Source organism: Salvelinus fontinalis, chromosome 6 (genome assembly GCF_029448725.1).
Source record: "Salvelinus fontinalis isolate EN_2023a chromosome 6, ASM2944872v1, whole genome shotgun sequence".
NCBI classification, from domain to species: domain Eukaryota; kingdom Metazoa; phylum Chordata; class Actinopteri; order Salmoniformes; family Salmonidae; genus Salvelinus; species Salvelinus fontinalis.
Genome location: NC_074670.1, coordinates 52421092 through 52444343, shown reverse-complemented (window position 1 = coordinate 52444343; position 23252 = coordinate 52421092).

Sequence of the window (23252 nt, the reverse complement as noted above, 5' to 3'; positions counted from 1 at the left end):
TTTGCAAAAGTTTGTATTTTCTTCTTGGGAACGAGTGCAGAGGGTATGAATGTGTGGTGTCCATATACACACTAGTCCAGCTCCAATCAAACTTAAATGTACTTAGGAAATAGAGTCAGTTTCAGTGTAAAGCACTGGAAATAGCGTGAAGAAAAAGAGAGAAAGAGAACAAGAGAGGGCTTAGCTGTGGTCTTGAGGTTGCAGGTATCCGGTCTGTCTGTCCGATGATATGTTGGGTTGTAGTTGAACGCCTCGCAACAAATGTTGCTTCTAATCCATTTGATCCATAACCATCGCGGTCCCACATGAGAACAACCACGTCGTCGAGCGATCACACCGAGGATTGATTCAAAAAACTGTACAACCACATATAGGGAAGACAAACAAAAAAAACCTCTGCAGCATAGCACACACCAACCAAACTGTCGCGCCAACAAGAGCTCTCTCCAATAGAGCTTAACGAGCTCTTTTATCTCCTCCTTCCTACTGCTCATCTGCTCTTAAAGTGGCGGCGCACTTAAGTGCAGGATTTCGCCACACTGTTAGCTAGCTGGCTGACGTTAGATGGCTGGCTCGCTTTGCTAACATTACATTTATGATCTGTGTGTAAAAATGTTATCTCAGAATAGCATTTTGCATTGCTACTTATAGCCTAATGTTAGCTAGCTAACTAGCTAACATTTAACCTATTTGGTTAACTTTAGCAAGCTATGACAATCTGTTTTTTATTGCTAGTACTCTGTGGATTAGGATTATGGTTCATTGTTTAGCTTGCACGTCTAAACAAAAGACTCCACTTTGCCAGGTGATTACGGCTATCTATTGTATAATAATGCCAAAATATTTGTATCTGGAATTTGTCTTTTAGCGTCTGTAGAACACGCCTGACTCTCTTCCACCAGTCAAACAAGGAGAATGGTCTCATGCCTCCCATCAAAAAGAGAGCTGGCCCAAGCAAGCAGAAGTTACCCCTGGAGCTGCAGCGAGTTGTGAACTTCATCAACAACGACGCAGAGGATAATGCAATAGTATTACCAGGACACCACCCAGGACACAAACACTTGGTGGAAAGCTGCTGCCATCACATGTGACAAAGCAGCGGTGTGGCATCTCTACAAGGAATCGATTACAACACTTGGCATGTAAAGCATAAACAACACGTTTTGATTATTTCATTTACCTCCAACATGATTGGCACTACTTTTATTCATCAACACATCATGTTTTTTGTTATTTCCTGTTTTACATCCTCTATGGTCTGGAGCCTGTTGTTGTTGTCGCCAAAGAGCGTTCGGTACCGGCTCAGTCGGGACCAGGTTTCAACTGCTGCGCAAAGCTGACATCCTTCCTCCCATAGATGGTCTGCCTGTACTAGCACCACCTGGACTGGACACAGCTAGACAAACTTATTTTTTTGAGAAGATCATGGAGTTTTGCGACGAAGAGACCCTGAACATCACATGCCCCGCACCAAAGTCAAGGGCAGGACAGAAACAGCCTCTCTGAATATAGATCAAATCAAATCAAATCAAACTTTATTTGTCACATGCGCCGAATACATCAAGTGTAGACCTTAACGTGAAATGCTTACTTACAAGCCCTTAACCAACAGTGCAGTTCAAGAAAGAGCTAAGAAAATATTTACCAAAGAAACTAAAGTAAAACATTATACAAAATAACACAATAAAAGAACAATAACGAGGCTATATACAGGGGGTACCGGTACCGAGTCAATGTGCGGGGGTACAGGTTAGTCAAGGTAATTTGTACATGTAGGAAGGGGTGAAGTGACTATGCATAGATAATAAACAGTGAGTAGCAGCAGTGTACAAAACAATGATTGGGGGGGGGGGGGGCGGGGGTCAATGTAAATAGTCCGGTGGCCATTTGATGAATTGTTCAGCAGTCTTACGGCTTGGGGATAGATTCTCTTGTTCATGCGTGGTCGAACGGACCAGTTCATCGCTAGGGGTGAGTTCCTAGTCATCAGCACTATCAGCAGTGCCTCTATTCAAACGACTCTCTCCTAACACGCCATACGTTGCTGCTACTATAAAAAAAATATCCTGCTGCTCAGCCACTTTACCCCTGATAGTATGCATATAACTACCTCGTCTGTTTCTGATATCGTTATTGATATTGTTCTTGTACATACTGTTTAGTATTTTCTCTATATTGACACTTTCTGCTTCTGATATTGCTACTATGCAAGTAACCATTTGTCTGTACCATTTACACCTCCCATAGAGACCCATCCATTTAGCAATATGTGGCTGGGGGATATAACATTTCTTTCACATGACCCATCAGTTTACCTGGAATTTTTCCTTTATTGTAGGCTACTACTTTTACCACTTTAAGTCTTCATCTTTACTACACTACTCACTGGTTAGTACATGACCTCACATGTGAATCCTTAAAGAGATGGGTGGGGCTAAGGCTTAAGAGGGTGTGAACAAATCTGAATGGGTGTAGAGAGAGCTTTCCAGTAGGTACCAAAACATTCAGGCCATTTTCTCAAAAGTGAGGTTACAAGTTAATCAACTCACAAAGCAGAATTACTTCCCCATTGTTCCTCAAATGAGGTGTATGAAATATCATCTTGTAGCTCTGTGTCTCTGCTTTAATCCAAAGTAAAAAATGCAATTTCAAATGTCGCTAGACTAGACCGAATCAAGGCGGTCAGTCACAAATGTCACTGCCATACTGTGTTCGATCTTGTCTAGCCATCTTGTCTCAAGAGGACCACAATGGAAATAAGTCCAAAACTTTATTGTGCGTTATCCTCAATGATGCTATTCATGTGCATGTATGGCTTTTAAGTTTTATGTGTGCTTGTTTTTTTAAATGGTTGAATTAATAAACTAAACTAAACTAAACTACAATACCTAATTTACATAAGTATTAAGACCCTTTGCAATGAGACTCGAAATTGAGCTCAGGTGCATCCTGTTTCCATTGATCATCATTGATGTCACGTTCCTGACCTGGTTTCTCTTGTTTTGTATTTATTTAGTATGGTCAGGGCGTGAGTTGGGTGGGTTGTTCATGTGTTGTTTTCTATGTTGGGGTTTTGTGCGTTCGGCCTGGTATGATTCTCAATCAGAGGCAGCTGTCAATCGTTGTCCCTGGTTGAGAATCATACTTAGGCAGGTTCACGTGTGTGTTTGTGGGTGTTTGTATTTCGTGTCAGTGTTCGTGCCACACGGGACTGTCTTTCGGTTTGATTCTCTTTTGTTATTTTGTTTCGTGTAGTGTTCAGTTTATTGTTAATAAATCATGGACACTTTCCACTCTGCGTTTTGGTCCGATCCCTACACCTCCTCTTCTGACGAAGAGGAGGAAATCTGCCGTAACAATTGAGATGTTTCTACAACTTGCAGTCCATCTGTGGTAAATTCAATTGACTGGACATGATTTGAGAAAGGTACACACCTGTCTATAAAAGGTCCCACAGTTGACAATGCATGTCAGAGCAAAAACCAAGACATGAGTTCGAAGGAATTGTCCGTAGAGCTCCGAAACAGGATTGTCTCGAGGCACAGATCTGGGGGAGGGTACTAAAAAATGTCTGCAGCATTGAAGGTCACCAAGAACACAGTAGCCTCCATGATTCTTAAATGGAAGAAGTTTGGAACCCCCAAGACTCTTTCTAGAGCTGGCCGCCCGGCCAAACCTAGCAGTCGGGGGAGAAGGGCCTTGGTCAGGGAGGTGACCAAGAACCCGATGGTCACTCGACAGAGCTCTAGAGGTCCTCTGTGGAGATGAGAGAACCTTCCAGAAGGACAACCATCTCTGCAGCACTCCAACAATCAGGCCTTTATGGTAGAGTGGCCAGACGGAACCCACTCCTCAGTCAAAGGCATATGACAGCCCACTTGGAGTTTGCCAAAAGGCACCTAAAGACCATTCAGACCATGAGAAACAATTTTCTCTGGTCTGAGGAAACCAAGAATGAACTCTTTGACCTGAATGCCAAGCGTCATGTATGGAGGAAACCTGGCACAATCCCTACGGTAAATTATGGTGGTGGCAGCATTATGCTGTGGGGGTGTTTTTCAGCGGCAGGGAAGGGGAGACTAGTTAGAATCAAAGCAAAGATGAACGGAGCAAAGTACAGAGAGATCCTTGAGGAAACCTGCTCCCGAGCGCTCAGGACCTCGGATCGGGGAGATGATTCACCTTCCAATAGAACAACGACCCTAAGCACACAGCCAAGACAAAGCAGGATTGGCTTCGGGACAAGTCTCTGAATGTCCTTGAGTGGCCTAGCCAGAGCCTTGACTTGAACCTGACCAAACATCTCTGGAGAGACCTGAAAATAGCTGTGCAGCAACTTTCCCCATCCAACATGACAGCTTGAGAGGATCTGCAGGGGTATTGTGTGTAGCTTGATAAGGGGGAAAAAATGATTTAATAAATGTTGGAATTAGGCTGTAACCCCACAAAATGTGGAAAAAGTCAAGGGATCTGAATTCTTTCCGAAGGCACTGTATGTTGGGATGGGAGATATAAGCTGTTTGGCGGCATAAACAAATTGTCCCAAAAATTATGTGGAATGTTAAGGAAATAATATGCCAAAATACAATTGACAGTCAGGGGTTTGTTTGTCAGAAACACAGTTATTGATTGAGAAAAAACCTTGCAGTGTCTCTATACAATGGTTATAAACACCTCATGAATTCAGTGTTCTAAAACAGCACTAGGCAACGATTGTTCCCCCAGGAAAAAGATAATCACACTGATGTGATTCTGTGAATGTGAGCGCTCTCTCTCTCTCTCTCTCTCCAAAAATCCATTGGCTGCTACATGAGGGAAAATGTCACCTCCACTCTTACAGCTAAAATATCAAAATCTGTTGCGGTATTTCCGCTGAATGCCAGCCCAACCGCTAACCAAGCCAGCACAATGTCTCCCCTGCAAACAACAGCACAAATGCCTGGCATTGCATTGTGTTTGGGCAGCCATTTTGGAGGAGGGAATTATAAGAATGTATCAACCTTTATATGAATAGAGGGAGAGCAGCAGGGGTTGGGAACAAGGCAGACTATTGTGCTTCCAATGAATCAGTGGAGTGGCAGTGAAATGTCATTCCAGTGGCCTTTAGCTCCTGTCAGACCAGGCCTCACATCTACCTTCCTCACTGCTTTTTAGGTAGCTTCGTCTATTGACCAGAAGAGAGAGGAGGTGGGAGGGTATTGGCTCCTAGGTGGGTAAGTGGGTGGGTGGGTGTCCCCCCCAACCCCCCCCCCCCCCCCCCCCCCCCCCCCTAAAAAAAGGATATTCTCCTCCAACACCTTTATTCTTCATTCAAATCTCCATTTATTAATTCTGACGTGATTATTCAGGCACGGCTCTGGCATTACAGAGACCTTTCTTTTAAGATGTTGTAGAGTAGAATTCTTAATGTGTTTCAGATTTAATACTTCCAAACAGTACAAAGTCCAGTGGATTTGAATTGGGTTTAGGTTTAATGTTGTCTATGAAGATACAAAGCTCACTTCAAGGCTTTGTTCTGTTGGGCCATATTATTGTTGTTGGCCATCAGGGAATGTATATTCTGTGAAAACTTTACAGAGGAGAAAGGAAGGTCAGTTTGTGTGTGTGTGTGTGTGTGTGTGTGTGTGTGTGTGTGTGTGTGTGTGTGTGTGTGTGTGTGTGTGTGTGTGTGTGTGAGAGAGAGAGAGAGAGAGAGAGAGAGAGAGAGAGAGAGAGAGAGAGAGAGAGAGAGGAGAGAGAGAGAGAGAGAGAGAGAGAGAGAGAGAGAGAGAGAGAGAGAGAGAGAGAGAGAGAGAGAGAGAGAGAGAGAGAGAGCATTTCTGTCATCCATACCACACAAACAAACAGCAGTGCTGTGAATGCCAACACGTGACTCATATGAATACCAATGCTCTCTGTTTAAATGTTATTAAATGCAAATATGTGGATGAATATTTGAGATGCTCATAGAGGGGAGTTGTGGCCACATGTCAAACAACAGTAGCACTAGTGGAAAACAACCGGGGGGGAGGGGGCTGTGTTCGTGGGGGCTGTGTGGCCGCCTGAGCGATCGCTCGGGGTGAGAGAACACACAATAACAGAATGGGCCATGTCTTCCCCTAAGACTCCTCTAATGTTTGCCAAGTATGGATCCAGCAAAAAGTTCACATTACCATAAAATCCCACAGAAAGAAGTTGGCCCTGTCATGGCCCCTGTGACTGACGACTCCTTCTGCATTACAACATGGTGTTTCCAGAGTCAGTATGTCTGTGAGTGGCGCTATTTACACAGGGCTAGCAGGTATGGCCGAGCATTGAGTCTGCAAGTTATTTTGTCAGGTTATGGATTTAAGGAAGTGCAGCTGCTTTGAGGTAGTTTTTGTTCATCCTCTTTGTTTTCCCAGGGAGAGACGAGCCTGAGGATCCAAAGGAAATTGCAGATCATGTATCCATGGTGATGATTTCAGCAATATGTTGCACAACATGACAAATAATATCCAGCAGCAACCTGTATTTTAACTATCACCCCCCCAACCCCACCTTCCTCACTCCTACCACCCCTGCTCCTACTCCACCTCCTCTCCTCCCTCCTTCCTCTCATCCTTGGAACAGAGGGAGGATGTCCAGGGTTGCACCTAAACTGCCTCAGTAACCAGCTTTAATCGACGACTCAGCGATTCCCTTTATAGATTTAGCCCCACAATGTGCTGTGCAGCACTTTCTCCATGCCCCTCTCTCTCTCCTCCATCCCTCTCTCTCTCCTCCATCCCTCGCTCCATGCCTCTCTCTCTCCTCCATCCCAAAGAGCGGATGGTTCAAATGAAGCGTGTGCCTGCTAGAGAAGAGAGCTGGGTGTGTTTAATTAAGATTAAGAATACGGACATGTTCCGGAGCCGTGTCTCTTCTCCTCTTCTCCTCCCCCTGTTTGACATGACTTATGGCCGGAGCCTTCTCCCGCTAAATCGTAAATCGGAGCGAGGTGAAGCTTAATTAACCCTGTGTTGAGGAGGTGTTACATTCTGTTGGGCTCTGCATGTTTGCCGGCTCGGCACGCCCACTTAGGATGGGGTGGGAGACCCCGAACATAGACCCCCTTACTACTTTGTGATTGGTTGCTGAGGAGCACCACAGGGGCCACAACACTGCCCAGCTGGGATGGTAGACATTCAGTGATAATGATAATGGTGGCTTGTGTTATTGGCACAGTGTTCACCGTAGGTCTCAAAGCGCTTTACATTGTGTGTGGGTTAGGGTGACTCAATCTCCACACACCTCCATCCCCCAACTCCTGCTGTGTATCAGTTGCAGGTTCTAGTCGGGTTAAGACGCTAGCCACCCCACATCATCTTACTCTGACTGGTTAACAACAGAGAGATCCAACAGTGAGTATGTGTTCAGTCAAACCAACAGACTATTCCTCAACAGTGGGTTAATATAAATCATGTACCTACTAATCTAAAAACCTCAGAGGAGCTGCAGTTGAATCTATCTGAGGGGAAACTGAAAATGACTTTGACCCGTCTCTGTCTTGGTGCAGTCTTCTCTTCCCTTTCCCCGCTGTCTAGGGAACCGCGGCGACGACAAGCCAACGCCATTAATCAAACATTTTGCTATTCAAACAATATTTGTCAGTGTAAAACAATGCCATTCAATAAGCCCATTAAGGGAAGCCCAGATGTTTGAGGATGGTGGATGGCGAGGTAACTAGGATTATTTTCGGAGAAGCACTGGTCTTGTAGCTACTCCCATGAGGGCGCATTGCATTTATATACAGGCCCTCTGTCCTAACACTTTTTATAGGACGCATTTAACAGCGGAGTGTTGACAGTATATTACAATAAATCCTCAATACAGGGAAACTGTAACATTTCTGCAGGCGTCAGCATTAGTGTGGGCACCATGACAGATTTGGCTGCTAGTCCTCATCCCCCATCCAAGAAAGAGAGAGACAGAGAGACAGAGAGAGAGACAGAGAGAGAGACAGAGAGACAGAGAGACAGAGAGAGAGAGAGAGAGAGAGAGAGAGAGAGAGAGAGAGAGAGAGAGAGAGAGAGAGATCTTCTTTGGGACCGACAGTCACTCACTGACAGTTCATCCCGAGGGAAAACACTGAGAGAGCTTTGAACGAACAGTAGACAATATTTATGCATATACTTAAGAAAAGTGGGCTACTGCAGTGAAATCGTGTGTCGTAAGGATATTCAATGACATGTTTTCTTGAAATACTTTGCTGGACAATACTGATCGTATGATGGTAAAGAGCAGTCCAGCTACCTAGTAATACAATACACAATCTATTGTCCAGTAAAGCAATAACACAACAACTAAAAGGGAACAATCCTACAAACAGTTCATTTCAGCCTGAGGTAGCTTGTTTAGAACAATATAGTGACATCAAAAACGTGAGAGTTCCAACCAATCCCAAGGACGAGGTGAGACAGACAAGGTATGAAAGAGGGTGACGACCCGACCTTGGAGCCTGTGTGTAAATGACAGTATCTCCGGTCTGCATTACGATGACACACAGTGTGACACAAGCTGTGAAATCAGGGACCACGGAAAAAGGGGTGACCTGATGAGGGACTGAGCAGAGTGGAGGATGGAGGCCGGCGCAGGGCCCTTTCAAGAGGAGCAGCTGTGCTTTAGTGTTGATCTTCAAAAGGCCGGCTGGTTTCTCTGCTCTGGCACAGGACCGTCTGAGGTAATAATAAAGGAGGTAATGAAATGCTGCAGGGTAGATGTGGGGGAACAGGGGTCTTTGTCTGCCTCTGCTGGGGCCCGGTCCCCTCTCTGATGCCTGGTATTTGAGATGGTGAGGCCACTGAGGAACAACTCACTTTATTATACTAAGCCTCATTGGACTAATGTACACCCAGCGGAGGGAGACCGGAGAAGGACTATTGTGAAATATCCAGAGACTTCGGGAAAGTTTGGAGCACAGCAGAAAAGTAACTTTTTGGTTTTGTAAGGAAAAGTGAAATGTTGGACGCAGGTGAACATATCATTGAGCAGGTAGGGAGAAGCTTTTGCAACACCTCTCTACCTAGTTTATTACACTTTATATCAAATCATAGAGTCACTTCAATTTATATATTTTATTTATATATATATTCATAGTGTCACTTCATCCCACTGGTGTGGTATTTTTGCTGAAGAACCCTTATAAAACTGCACCTTGGGCGCCATTACATTTTCAAACCAACGCTGTTGACAGAAAGTTCCGCCTAACTGGGCACAGTGATTATCGGCCATTTTGTTTTGGGGTACAGTGAGACACATGGCAGGGTGAATAATCATGATGAATCCAGGGCTGACGTTAAGGTCTGCCACTCTGACAAGACGAGGTTGTCTAGGTCCCACAGGGCTCATGGAGGCGTCATCTCCATCATCTATCAGACAGATACTTTCACATAGTTTGAAGTCTCTCAGGTGATTCATCGCTATGATTTAACCGCCATCTCTCTCTCTCTCTCTCTCTCTCTCCCTCTCTCTCTCTGTCTTTCTTTCTTTCTCCTTTCATATGAGATGGTAGGTGAACCCCCTGAACCACCTCCCCTCCATCCTGCTAGACCTCATACGGGAAGCTAAGGATATCACTGTCGAGAGGCCACGACTCCCTTTTGACTGTCTATCATTTTATCATGAGTCAGAGGAGCAGATCTCAGTCAGAGACTGATGTCAAAACCTGACACAGACTTAACGGGGTTCATAACGTAGATGTAGTTAGGAGGACATGCTATTGGCTAGGGAAGGTGTAGGAGCAGCGACTGTTGTGGCTTCAGACTGTTCACATTGACAGTGATTGAGGGGCAGCTGAGGACACTGTGTGAGGAACTTTGAATTGGAACATATCAGTCAACTACAGCTGCCCTGAGAGAGAGAGAGAGAGTGTGAGAGAGAGAGAGAGAGAGAGAGAGAGAGAGAGAGAGAGAGAGACAGAGAGAGCGACAGAGAGAGAGACAGAGAGAGAGACAGAGAGAGAGACAGAGAGAGAGACAGAGAGAGACCAACAGCCCTTCAAAGACTAGGTATTCAAAAATTGAGAGATTATCCATTTTATAGCCTGGGCTCGAACAACATCCTTTCCATGATGCCACCCCGTTCTTTTAGGCTAAATCCGTAATAAAAAATATAAAAAAAGCTGTTAGCAGCATACACACGGTACCCAAGCCTGTTTCAAACATCACATTCCTGGAGTGAATCTCAGCTTGGCGCCTGCCTCAAGACACCCTCATTTTATGTTAGAGTCTCCATCCAAACTTTAAAGCAATTTGGTCTTCAAGGATACGTAAAATATTCATGGCCTGGTCTATTGCATATTTCATGCAGGCCACGGTGTTAAAGTAGGACACACCTACAGTGAGCGCGGGGATTGGGAGATTGTGTCTCTCTCTGTGCCCGTCCGTGCCACTGTTTCATCGTGCTTCATGAAGGGGGTGACAGTGGTAACAGGGTAGAGGTGACAACACAGGGCATGTATGGAGATCAAACGCCACTTTGACACTCTCTCACACATCTCAGAACTTCTCAGAGCAGGAGGAACACGGTGAGATGAATGCTGGTGGGAGTGAACTCACACAGCCCCCCCAGAGAGGCTGATGGGAAGTGACTGAGCGTAAACAGAGAAGGCTCTGAGGAGGACTGTTGTGACAGAGACCATGCACTCTGGGCTCCAGTTGCCATAGATACTGTTCATGTACAACCCGTGTGTTTCCCAGCGTCCAAAACTCTTCTTAGCTATCTGTTCAAGATGCCTAGATGATTGAGTGTTCTTGTTTTCGTCAAATTCAAAGAGGAGGGACGATGCTGCACCGCTCCTAGTTTAAATCTCGATTGATTTAATAGTCTCTGGGTCAATTGAACCTCCTGTATTGTTTTAAAACAGCGGTACATCACACCACAGTCATCAAGATTAAATATCATCACAAATCAACACTTTCTCATTGCTAAGCTTATTTCCCAATGCTAAAATCCAATCTCTTAGCCAGGAGGCCTCCAATAGAGAAAGTGTAGCGGTCAAATGTGAAGCTGTAGAAGGTCTTAAATCACCTCAAATGCCTATTAAAAAATCCAGCATTGACACAAGGAAATGAGACAACCCTACAGTGGATCCCTGGTTGTCAAAGGGAAGGGAAGGTAGGTCTTAAAAACCTGACAGGCTTGAGAGAAAATACCTCCGTCTCATACCTCCTCATGGATTTTCTGCCTGTGTTTGTTTCCCCCATGGCAGGCGGAGAACGGAAGGGGCGAGGGAATGGCGAGGGAAGCGGACACCGACAGGCAGGCAATTACAGTATTTAATATCACTTGGCAGATGAGTGGAGTCATTGTTTGGGTTTGAGCATGTTCAATCCCAGGCAGGAAAAACTACGACAGGATGTCTATTTCCCAGCTACATATTGTTTGACTTGGAAGAGCAGAACAATCTCCCTACGATGGATAAGGACTTCTATTTTTTTTTTTTACCTCAATATCTTTCTCCGGCTCATTTGACGAATCGTTGGCCCTCCTTTAGTTTGTCCATTCCATTATCCGAAGAGCTGACTGGTATCATATTTAGTCAAATACATGAATCTTTTACTGCAGGTAGATTACAGTGTACTATAGTTTCAGTCTGTTTGTTGTGGTTCACAAACGTTATCTCTCTGTTACCTAGCTACACAGAACTATCCATCTACTATTTCTGTTTCAGTAACAGAGCAGTCCAATGAGGTTTACAATAAACGAGACACAGATATTTATTTATGTCACGGTAAAACAGTTGTACCAATAGTAGAGTAACTATGATGAGTCCTCACACCATGAGCCATGCAGATTTCCCTGAGAAAAAATTCATATCCCCAAGAAAAAAAAAAGCCCAACTCAAATGGAGTTTTAATGTTTGCAATGTAATTAGGTTAAACCAAGTCGAAATGTACTGTTTTGCCTTAGGTGGAGAGTTAATGTGTACAGAATTATATTTCAGACCAAATTACATAGCTTCCAATCTAATCTGGAGCAGGGAGATTTGCATAATGTTCTCTTTTTAAATATGTATATTAATGAAGAGGGGAGGGCTACAGAGGAAAGAGAGGGAAGTGCATTAGCATGCTTTTAACCGTAACCCCCCACCACCCCACCATCGCCTATTCTGAGCTCCTCTCTTCTAGGGCAGCAACACAGTAACGCATTCAAATACAGGCTAGACACTCATTAGGCTCTGAGGCCAAGGGGAAGTTGACAGGCTTAATAATTGAATTCCAAATGGTTTGAATTCAGAGCAATTTTACTTCATTTGTCCCCCCAAAAAAAGAGAGAGAAATCTAATTGTAGAACCATTAAGAATGGAGTCATTCATCTCCTGAGCTGTTGAACGTCTCATTGTGTTGACTCTGTGCTACAGTTTCCATCAAATAAATCAAATGTCAAAGATCTCGACACAGCAAGCAGGTGATACACACACACACACACACACACACACACACACACACACACACACACACACACACACACACACACACACACACACACACACACACACACACACACACACACACACACACACACACACACACACACACACACACACACACACACACACACACACACGTGAGCAGCCATGCATGCTCCTATAATATAGACATAACACTCCCACACACTGAGCTCTTTGAAGTATTGCTTTATGCACACAAAGGCCTTTGAGATCAACATGCAGTTTGCTCTCTCTCCCACTGTTTAATCTTATAAACAGTCAATACACATATTTCCAAAGTACACATTGGGTCTACCTAGCCAGCCTGCATTTCCTATGCAATGTGGTGAGACTTTGTTTCTCACAGCTCCCTTCAAATATGCCTACAATTATGTGTGGGTGTCCGGGAGCTGGTGATTGGTCTCCCATTGATTTCAGATACATTTGAACACCTGCACAAAGACTTCCTCTGAAGAACAGGTGGCTTTGTTGTGAGTCAGTGTGTGTGTGTGTGTGTGTGTGTGTGTGTGTGTGTGTGTGTGTGTGTGTGTGTGTGTGTGTGTGTGTGTGTGTGTGTGTGTGTGTGTGTGTGTGTGTGTGTGTGTGTGTGTGTGTGTGGACGTCTTTCTCAGCGGACCAGTATTAGATGATTAATAACAATAAGGAGAACAAAGCTGCGAGAGAGACATTCAAACACAATGTCTCACTCACTCACTCACTCTCCCTCTCTCTCCATCACTCTGTGATGTTATTGACCTGAAGCATTTGAGAAACTCTTTTCTAATTGATGGCTAATTGGTTTCTAATTGTTTTCTAACACACGGACAGCTTAAATCCTTATTGTGTGCCAACCTGAACCAATGCTGAGAGGCAAAGAGATAGTGAAAAAAGACACCGTGATGGACTGCAGCCACAAACAAATGGAAATGCTTAAAGATACATCAGCAAGCAACCATGTACATATTACATGAATAGAGTACAAGCATCTGAAAACCGCATCATTCTTCTCACCAGTATGAAAAATAGATGTGGATCTTGGCTCTGTCTGTCCTTCAACAAACAGATAGGTAGATACAGAGTCAAACAGCTGGTGGTTGACCAGTGGGTACAGCCCAGACCTCCAGTAGACAGCTCCAGCCTGTTAACTTCAACACCGGGCCTGATGCCCAGCAGCACTGCTCTCTCCCAGGCTTCCTCTACAGCCAACAGGTGGCTCCACACCTGTAGGGCCGGCCAGCCAACTGTCAGACCAAATACCCACCCAGATGCAGCTCAAACTAGGCCGGACAGGCCGACTGTCTGACCAAATGCACCACCAGGACACAGCCCAAGCCAGGCTGGACAGCCTCCCTTGCCCCCCTCACTTCCCTCAGCCTCCTTTGACTTTAGACATTAGCCAACCCCTGGAGAGAGAAGGGATGTAAGAGAAGAGGTGAAGGGAGGATAGAATTAAGGACGAGACGGGAGAAAAGAACAGGAGAGTATAAGTATAAGTGAGTATAAGTGAACAGAACCCAGAAGTGCTTTGGGCAGAAAGTCAAATGTTTTGGTCTGTTTATCCTGACCATGTCCATGCCTGCAGTATCCTGGCCTGAGGCTGTCTGGTCCCCCAGCTCACAACATGTCTCCTACCCTCCAGCTCTGCAAAGCTGCTCTGGGCCTCGGGCCTCCCCGTGCGGTCATCTGAGCCCTGGCTCCCTTCTGGCTCCCCCTGCCCTCCCATTAGTCTCCACAGTCTGTCACACGCCACAGGACTCCAACTGGGCAATGGGACTGAGGCTGGCCACAGGAGCAACTGGTCGAGCCAAGATGGCCGACTCTCAGGAGAGAATATTCAACAGAGCCAAAATGGACACATTCCTGGGTGGTCGTTTATATCTCTGGGACAGGGACCAGAGGAAATTAATGCTCAAATTAAAACCCAGACTCTCACTTCCCCTCCTCTCACTTTTATTTGATTGATGGAAAGGTCAACTGGTGAATTTGTCTGTGAGGGAAAATGTGAAACCAGGCTGTGTGTTTCAGACCGTCTGTCCCCTGTCCTTTTCCAATTAACTGACGGAGTAAAAACTGTACATTTTTTAACAAAGCCTCTGGACATTTACCTAATTTCAGACACATTTTCATAATCTATGTCCTATAATTCATAATTTAGCCCAACATCCCAACCGCCTGTGAGACGCAATTATATAGACATCTTCCTGATGATGTTGCCCCAACGATGGGTAGAAGACTTGAATACAGAGTGTCTTTGTCATCATTGTTTGGGATTAGAAATGCATTGAGTCTGAGATTACGTGTTGGCAGGGTGATTAATTTCAATCTTGAATTGCATTCAGAGTCTTATCTACTGCGGTGATGTCTCTCTGTGCCCCGTCCGTCCATCAGACTGGGAGAAGAAAGGAATCCAGGTGGCTGGGTAATGACGGCAAAGGCGTCAACCTCATCTGACAACGGCGTCAGGAGACAAGAGAGACTCACCTGTGGACATACATAATAATCAAGGTCCCCACAAGCGACTGATGGAGTGGAAGAAACTTTATTTACGAGGGAGGAAGGGAGAAGTCTCGGGTAAGATTAATTATGGAGATAAGCAGACATTATTCTTGATATGCTGTGTGTCAAACAAAAACAACCCCTCTGCTCATTAACGTCTATTAAACCTGAGACTACAAAGACAACCAGAGCAGATAATAACAATAACCATAAATGTGCTTACTCTGTCTCTCTGTCTGTCTGTCAGTCTGTCAGTGGGTGTCTGGGTGCTGAACATGTAGGCTGTAGTGTCTGAGCAGCCTCTTTATGGGGGTCATAAACATTAAAGGGTGAGTGTGTTTTTCCAAGCATCGGCACAGCTTATCAGACAGAGGTAACAGACAGAGAGAGGTAACAGACAGAGAGAGGTAACAGACAGAGAGAGGTAACAGACAGAGAGAGGTAACAGACAGAAGTATCAGACAGAGAGAAGTATCAGACAGTGAGAGGTGACAGACAGAGGTAACAGACAGAGAGAAGAATTAGACAGAGGTAACAGACAGAGAGAAGTATCAGACAGAGGTAACAGACAGAGAGAAGTATCAGACAGAGAGAGGTGACAGAGGTAACAGACAGAGAGAAGAATCAGACAGAGGTAACAGACAGAGAGAAGTATCAGACAGAGAGAGGTAGCAGACAGAGAGAGGTAGCAGACAGAGAGAGGTAGCAGACAGAGAGAGGTAGCAGACAGAGAGAGGTAGCAAACAGAGAGGTAGCAGACAGAGAGAGGTAGCAGACAGAGAGGTAGCAGACAGAGAGGTAGCAGACAGAGAGGTAGCAGACAGAGAAGGTAGCAGACAGAGAGGTAGCAGACAGAGAGAGTGTAACGGCCATCGTTGCATGAAGAAGTGGACCAAAGCGCAGCGTGGTAAGTGTTCATGATTTATTCATAAAACTGAACACTGAATAACAAAAACAACAAAGAGAACGGACGAAACCGAAACAGTTCTGTCTGGTGCACACAAAAGTAGAAAACAACTACCCACAAAACACAGGTGGGAAAAGGTTACCTAAGTATGGTTCTCAATCAGAGACAACGATAGACAGCTGCCTCTGATTGAGAACCACACCCGGCCAACACACAGAAATAGACAGAAATAGAAAACATAGAACACAAAATATAGAATCCTCGCAGCGGTCCCCAGACAGGAGGGCGACTCTGGCAGCTCTGGACAGGAGGGCGACTCTGGCAGCTCCGGACAGGAGGGAGACTCTGGCAGCTCCGGACAGGAGGGAGACTCTGGCAGCTCCGGACAGGAGGGAGACTCTGGCAGCTCCGGACAGGAGGGAGACTCTGGCAGCTCCGGACAGGAGGGAGACTCTGGCAGCTCCGGACAGGAGGGCGACGCTGGCAGCTCCGGACAGGAGGGCGACGCTGGACTCACCAGGCTGTGGAGACACACAGGAGACCTGGTTCTGGGAACAGGCACAGGACTCACCAGGCTGGGGAGACATACAGGAGGCCTCTTCCTTCGCCGAGGCACCGGATATACTGGGCTGTGGGGGAGCACTGGAGATCTGGTGCGTAGCCTTGGCACCACTCTTCCAGGCTGAATGCCCACTCTAGCCCGGCACCTTCAGAGCGCAGGCACAGGTCGAACCGGGCTGTAGGGGAGCACTGGAGCTTAGCACTTCCACCGCTCCTCTTGGCTGCATGCCCACCTTAGCCCGGCACGTGCGGGGAGCTGGAACAGGCCGCACTGGGTTCTCTTGGCGAACTGGGGAAACCGTGCCTAGAGCCGGCGCAGGACTCACCGGGCTGTGGAAGCGCACTGGAGGTCTGGAGCGCCAAGCTGGCACAAGACGTGCAGGGCTGGGAAGGCGCACAGGAGGCCTGGTGTGTGGGGCTGGCACAGTCTAAACCAGACGGCTAGCACGCACCTCAGGGCGAGTATGGAGAGCTGACTCAGGTGACATCAACTCGAGGACACGCTCCGTAGGGCGAATGTCGTGCCTCATGCTCCAACACAGCAGCTCTCTCATAGCTCTCTCCTCCAATCTCCCCATCAACTCCTTCACTGTCTCTGCTTCGCTCCCCTCGCTCACCTCCAATTTCACCCCGACTGACTCTGGTTCCATCTTCGGCTCCGCCGACCGTCTCGTGTGCCCTCCCAAAATAATTATTGGGGCTGCCTCTCCTGGCCACGCTGCTTGGTCATTTGGTGGTGGGTAGTTCTGTAATGTTCGTCGTCTGAAGATGAGGAATCATTGGACCAAAGCGCAGCGTGGTAAGTGTTCATGATTGATTCATAAAACGGAACACTGAATAACAAAAACAACAAAGAGAATGAACGAAACCGAAACAGCCCTGTCTGGTGCACACAAAAACAGAAAACAACTACCCATACAACACAGGTGGGAAAAGGCTACCTAAGTATGGTTGTCAATCAGAGACAACGATAGACAGCTGCCTCTGATTGAGAACCACACCCGGCCAACACACAGAAATAGAAAACATAGAACACAAAACATAGAATGCCACCCCAACTCACACCCTGACCAAACCAAAATAGAGACATAAAAAGGATCTCTAAAGTCAGGGCGTGACAGAGAGGTAGCAGACAGAGAGGTAGCAGATAGAGAGGTAACAGACAGAGAGGTACCAGACAAAGGTCTGGAGAGCAATAGGCTGGACATAATATCTCAGTCAGGATGCCATCCCTCAGTCTCATAGCTCACCAGTGGGCAGGAATAAGTATATATTTTGGTCCAGGGTTATACAGTACAACCACTGAGCTTACAGCCCACACAGAAATGTTTTAAAGACAACTTGGGGATCTACATGGTTTTTGTGTTGCCTTCTGGTTGCCAAAGGACCAAAGCAGAATGTAGCTGTCCACTAGGCACACACTGGTTGAATTCAATGAAATTACATTGAACCAATGTGGAATAGACATTGAATTGATGCCTGTGCCAGGTGGGTGGTCTTTGTTTTTGTTGGTTTATTATGAAATTACTTGTTCATGTTTTACAATGAATGATTTTTAGGAAAGTGGTGACTCAGAAAATGTATTTTAGTTGTTACATGGGTTAGTCTCATCCATTTGGTCTGAGTGAATATAGACTATAGACTATACTCTAACAAGCGGATCTGTAAAACAGACACTAACATTCCATGAGCAGTGGAGAGAAGAAGAGACTGACAGGTTAGAGAAGAGAAGAGGAGCATGATGGGTTAGAGAAAAGAAGAAGATCCTGACGGGTTAGAGAAGAGAAGAAGAGCATGATGGGTTAGAGAAGAGAAGAAGAGCCTGATGGGTTAGAGAAGAGAAGAAGAGCCTGATGGGTTAGAGAACAAGAGACTGATGGGCTGAAGAAGAAGAACCTGCTGGATTAAAGAAAAAGAGGCTGATGGGTTTGAGAAGAAAATAAGAGACTGATGGGTTAGAGAAGAGAAGAAGAGCCTGATGGGTTAGAGAAGAGAAGAAGAGCCTGATGGGTTAGAGAAGAAGATCCTGATGGGTTAGAGAAGAGAAGAAGAGCCTGATGGGTTAGAGAAGAAGGGCTTGATGGGTTCGAGAAGAGAAGAAGAGCCTGATGGGTTAGAGAAGAAGAGCCTGATGGGTTAGAGAAGAGAAGAAGAGCTTGATGGGTTAGAGAAGAGAAGAAGAGACTGATAGGTTAGAGAAAAGAAGAGCCTGATGGGTAAGAGAAGAGCCTGATGGGTTAGAGAGAAGTGCCTGATGGGTTAGAGAAGAGAAGAAGAGCCTTATGGGTGACAGAAGTAGAGCCTGAGGGGTTAGAGAAGAAGAGCCTGATGGGTTAGAGAAGAAGTTACTGATGGGGTAGAGAAGAAGCCCCTGATGGGTTCGAGAAAAGAAGAAGAGCCCGATGGGTTAGGGAAGAGATGAAGAGCCTGATGGGTTAGAGAAGAAGAACCTGATGGCTTAGAGAGAAGTGCCTAATTGGTTAGAGAAGAGAAGAAGATCCTGACGGGTTAGAGAAGAGAAGAAGAGACTGATGGGGTAGAGAAGCTAAGAAGATTCTGATGGATTAGAGAAGAAGAGACTGATGGGTTTTCGAAGAAAAGAAGAGACTGATGGGTTAGAGAAGAGAGGAAGAGCCTGATGGGTTCGAGAAGAGAAGAAGAGCCTGATGGGTTCGAGAAGAGAAGAAGAGCCTGATGGGTTAGAGAAGAAGGGCCTGATGGGTTCGAGAAGAGAAGAAGAGCCTGATGGGTTAGAGAAGAAGAGCCTGACGGGTTAGAGAAGAGAAGAAGAGACTGATGGGGTAGAGAAGCTAAGAAGATTCTGATGGATTAGAGAAGAAGAGACTGATGGGTTTTCGAAGAAAAGAAGAGACTGATGGGTTAGAGAAGAGAGGAAGAGCCTGATGGGTTCGAGAAGAGAAGAAGAGCCTGATGGGTTCGAGAAGAGAAGAAGAGCCTGATGGGTTAGAGAAGAAGGGCCTGATGGGTTCGAGAAGAGAATAAGAGCTTGATGGGTTAGAAAAGAAGAGTGATGGGTTAGAGAAGAGAAGAAGAGCTTGATGGGTTAAAGAAGAGAAGAAGAGACTGATGGGTTAGAGAAATGAAGAGCCTGATGAGTAAGAGGAAAAGAGACTGATGGGTTAGAGAACACGAGACTGATGGGCTGAAGAAGAAGAACCTGATGGATTACAGAAGAAGAGACTGATGGGTTAGAGAAGAAAAGAGGAGACTGATGGGTTAGAGAAGAGAAGAAGAGCCTGATGGGTTAGAGAGAAGTGCCTGATGGGTTAGAGAAGAGAAGGGAAGCTTGATGGGTTAGAGAAGAGAAGAAGAGCCTGATGGGTTAGAGAGAAGACGGCCCTGATGTGTTAGAGAAGAGAAGAAGGGCTTGACGGTTCGAGAGGAATAGAAGAGCCTGATGGGTTAGAGAAAAGAAGAGCCTGATGGGTTAGAGAAGAAGAGCCTGATGGGTTAGAGAGAAGTGCCTGATGGGTTAGAGAAGGGAAGAAGATCCTTATGGGTGAGAGAAGAAGAGCCTGATGGGTTAGAGAAGTAGATTCTGATGGGTTAGAGAAGAGAAGAAGAGGCTGATGGGTTAGAGAAGTAGAGCCTGATGGGTTAGAGAAGAGAAGAAGCGCAAAATGGGTTAGAGAAGAAGTTACTGATGGGATAGAGAAGAGAAGAATAGCCTGATGGGTTAGAGAAGAGACTAAGAGATTGATGGGTTAGAGAAGAGAAGAAGAGCCTGATGGGTTAGAGACGAGAAGAAGAGCCTGATGGGTTAGAGATGAAGAGCCTGATGGGTTAGAGAAGAGAAGAAGAGCCTGATGGGTTAGAGAAGAGAAGAAGAGCCTGATGGGTTAGAGAAGAGAAGAAGAGACTGATGGGTTAGAGAAGATCCTGATGGGTTAGAGAAGAGAAGAGGATCCTGATGTGTTAGAGAAGATATGAACAGCCTGATGGGTTAAGGAAGAAGAGCCTGATGGGTTAGAGAAGAAGAGACTGATGGGGTAGAGAAGAGAAGAAGAGCCTGATGGGTAAGAGAAGATCCTGATGGGTTAGAGAAGAAGAGACTGATGGGTTAGAGAAGAAGAGCCTGATGGGTTAGAGAAGAAGAGCCTGATGGGTTAGAGAAGAAGAGACTGATGGGTTAGAGAAGAAGAGCCTGATGGGTTAGAGAAGAAGAGCCTGATGGGTTAGAGAATAAGAGACTGATGGGGTAGAGAAGAGAAGAAGAGCCTGATGGGTTAGAGAAGAAGAGCCTGATGGGTTAGAGAAGAGAACGGTAGAGAGAGAACCCAGAGTGTGAAGCATTACACAGTTAATACAATCCAATGTCTTCAGCCTTAAAAACATGAATGTTTCTGTGAACATCTAGGTTTGTAAATAGCTGCCTATGGTGAGCCTCATGATCATGCTCCCACTCTGCTGTTAGAGCATAGAATTACCACAGCCACTCTCTCTCTCCCTCTACTCTACCCCCCATGACAACATCCCTGATGTAATCAGACACAAATACACACTGATATAATACAATTTAACACACACACTACTCTCATCACTAGCACAGTACATAATTGTGAAATTGGTGCAAATATCTAAACAAGAAAATGTAAAGTGAGTAAATTCTTGAGAAGAAGAATAAGACAGAATGTAGGTCAAAGAACAGATTGACGTTAATCCTTTTCCATATGTATGGTGCCACGATATCCGGGGTGCAGAATTTCACTTGAAATAGCGAAGGGTAATTGTGCGTGGAATTTCCCGCCTGGAAATTGGTTACATATTGAAGTTATGTAGCGTCAACGGGAATTTGAAATGAGGTATAAAGTCCAAATAAATCAGGGGTGGGGGGGGGGGGAAAGTGGAGGCTCAATCTATCCATCAATATGATAAAAAGGGACTGTCCACCTAAAGGTACACAGCGGAGTGATGGCTGTGTTTAAGCATTCACACAGGCAATCACACACAGACAGGCCTGGGAGGCACACATGCACAGAACGGCAGGCTGCTTCTCAGACCTGGGTTCAACTAGTATTTGTCTTCACTGAAATACTTTGAGAACTTGATTATACTGGAGTCCCGGATGGGTGGCACATTGAGCCAGACGAGTTCAATTAAGCGCAGCTAAAGTATTTGAAAGGAAACAAATACTAGTTGAACCCACGACTGGTCCTTTGAATAACACACTAAATATGCATGTACGTCTACTGTACGTGATGAAAGCTGCAGTGAGTTGACCATAATGATGCTAATCAAAATGGTGTGAAGAGAAGTGGAGTGAAGTAGAGCAGAACTAGTAGGGCTCCTATTAAATAAATGATCCTATTCTGTAGAGATGACACAGAGGACGCTGTCTTAGCAGTCCATCACTGATATAGTCTCTGACAGATGCGAACCAGGCTCCACTGGAGACGACAGCAGACTGACTAATATGCACATGCGCGCACACACACACAAACTTGCTAATACGTACAGTATTTCATGTCTGGTGTGTGTGTGTGTGTGTGAGAGAGTGTGTGCGTGATAGTCACAAATCTAAAGGTATTGGTGGAGAGGGAACTAACTCTAACCGCAAACAAAACACCAATAAAATGTAACAATGACATGTTTGACTTCTGAGAACCCTGTTACTGTCCCTCTGTGTACCCTTCAATGTCTATCAAAGCCTACAGTGGTAGTATAAACACTATACAGTTAGATGACATTAATTTCACAAGTGTTGATTATGTTATTTATGGGAATATCACTCAAAAGTTTACTATTGAATATTGTTTTATTTGGCGTTGAGCCACTGACATGAACTACCTGACTTGAACAATACGTTCCTCTTGTGTGTAGTAACAGAGCCCTTAAAGCTATACAGTATGAAATGAACAAGCTACTTCAGAGATTTAATATCATCTCTCATAGTAAAACGAAATATGACATAAACAAACCAACCATGAAGACAAATAGACCATAGTATGAGTACTGTAGTGTATGTCCCTCACAACCATCTCTCTCTCGATCTCTCTCTGCTTCTCCCCCTCCTATCTCTCTCTCTCCTTCTTCCACCTCCTACCTCTCTCTCTCCCCCCTCCTATCTCTCTCTCTCCTTCTCTAGACTGGCTCCAGTGAGGAGAAGGGATATTGGAAGTGGCAGGAGTGTTCACATTACCATTCAGTGTTTTGTGGGTTAGCAGTGCAGAGAGAGAGAGAGAGGGCAGGGTGGAGGAGAGGGGGGGAAAGGAGTCACTTCAAAGCCTGCCTTCGGCAGCTCAGATCTGGGGAGAGTTTGGCTAGGGCCACGCTGGAGCCCAGGGAACATATCAAAGTCTAATAAAACTCACACTTTCAAAGGCGCCTCTGAAATCATATTCAGCACACAACCATGGCAGGACAGATGCCTTCCACAGCAACATAGTGAGTAAAGAGAAGGCAGGGATGGAGATAGAGAGAGAAAGAGAGGAGAAGGCAGGGAGGGAAGAAGGGGTTGGTTGAAATGAGAAGTGGTGAAAAAGAGAGGGATGAGGAGAGATATATACTGTAAATGAATCTGAGAGTGAAAGGGACAGAGAGAAAGAGAGGTTTGGTTACACACACACACACACACACACACACACACACACACACACACACACACACACACACACACACACACACACACACACAGGGCAGTCAGTGCAGAGGTTTTAGTTAATTGCTGGATTCCATGAGTGCAGTTGGCAGGCTGTGTGAGTGTCGTGGGGTCCAGTGCCAGATCTGGAGAAATGAATACAGGTCTCATTGTTTGATCTCTCTGTGATGCAGGACTAATTCCCCTTTCTTCCTCCCAAGCTAAAAGCACTGTGCAGAAATGTGTCACAGATGTCAGTG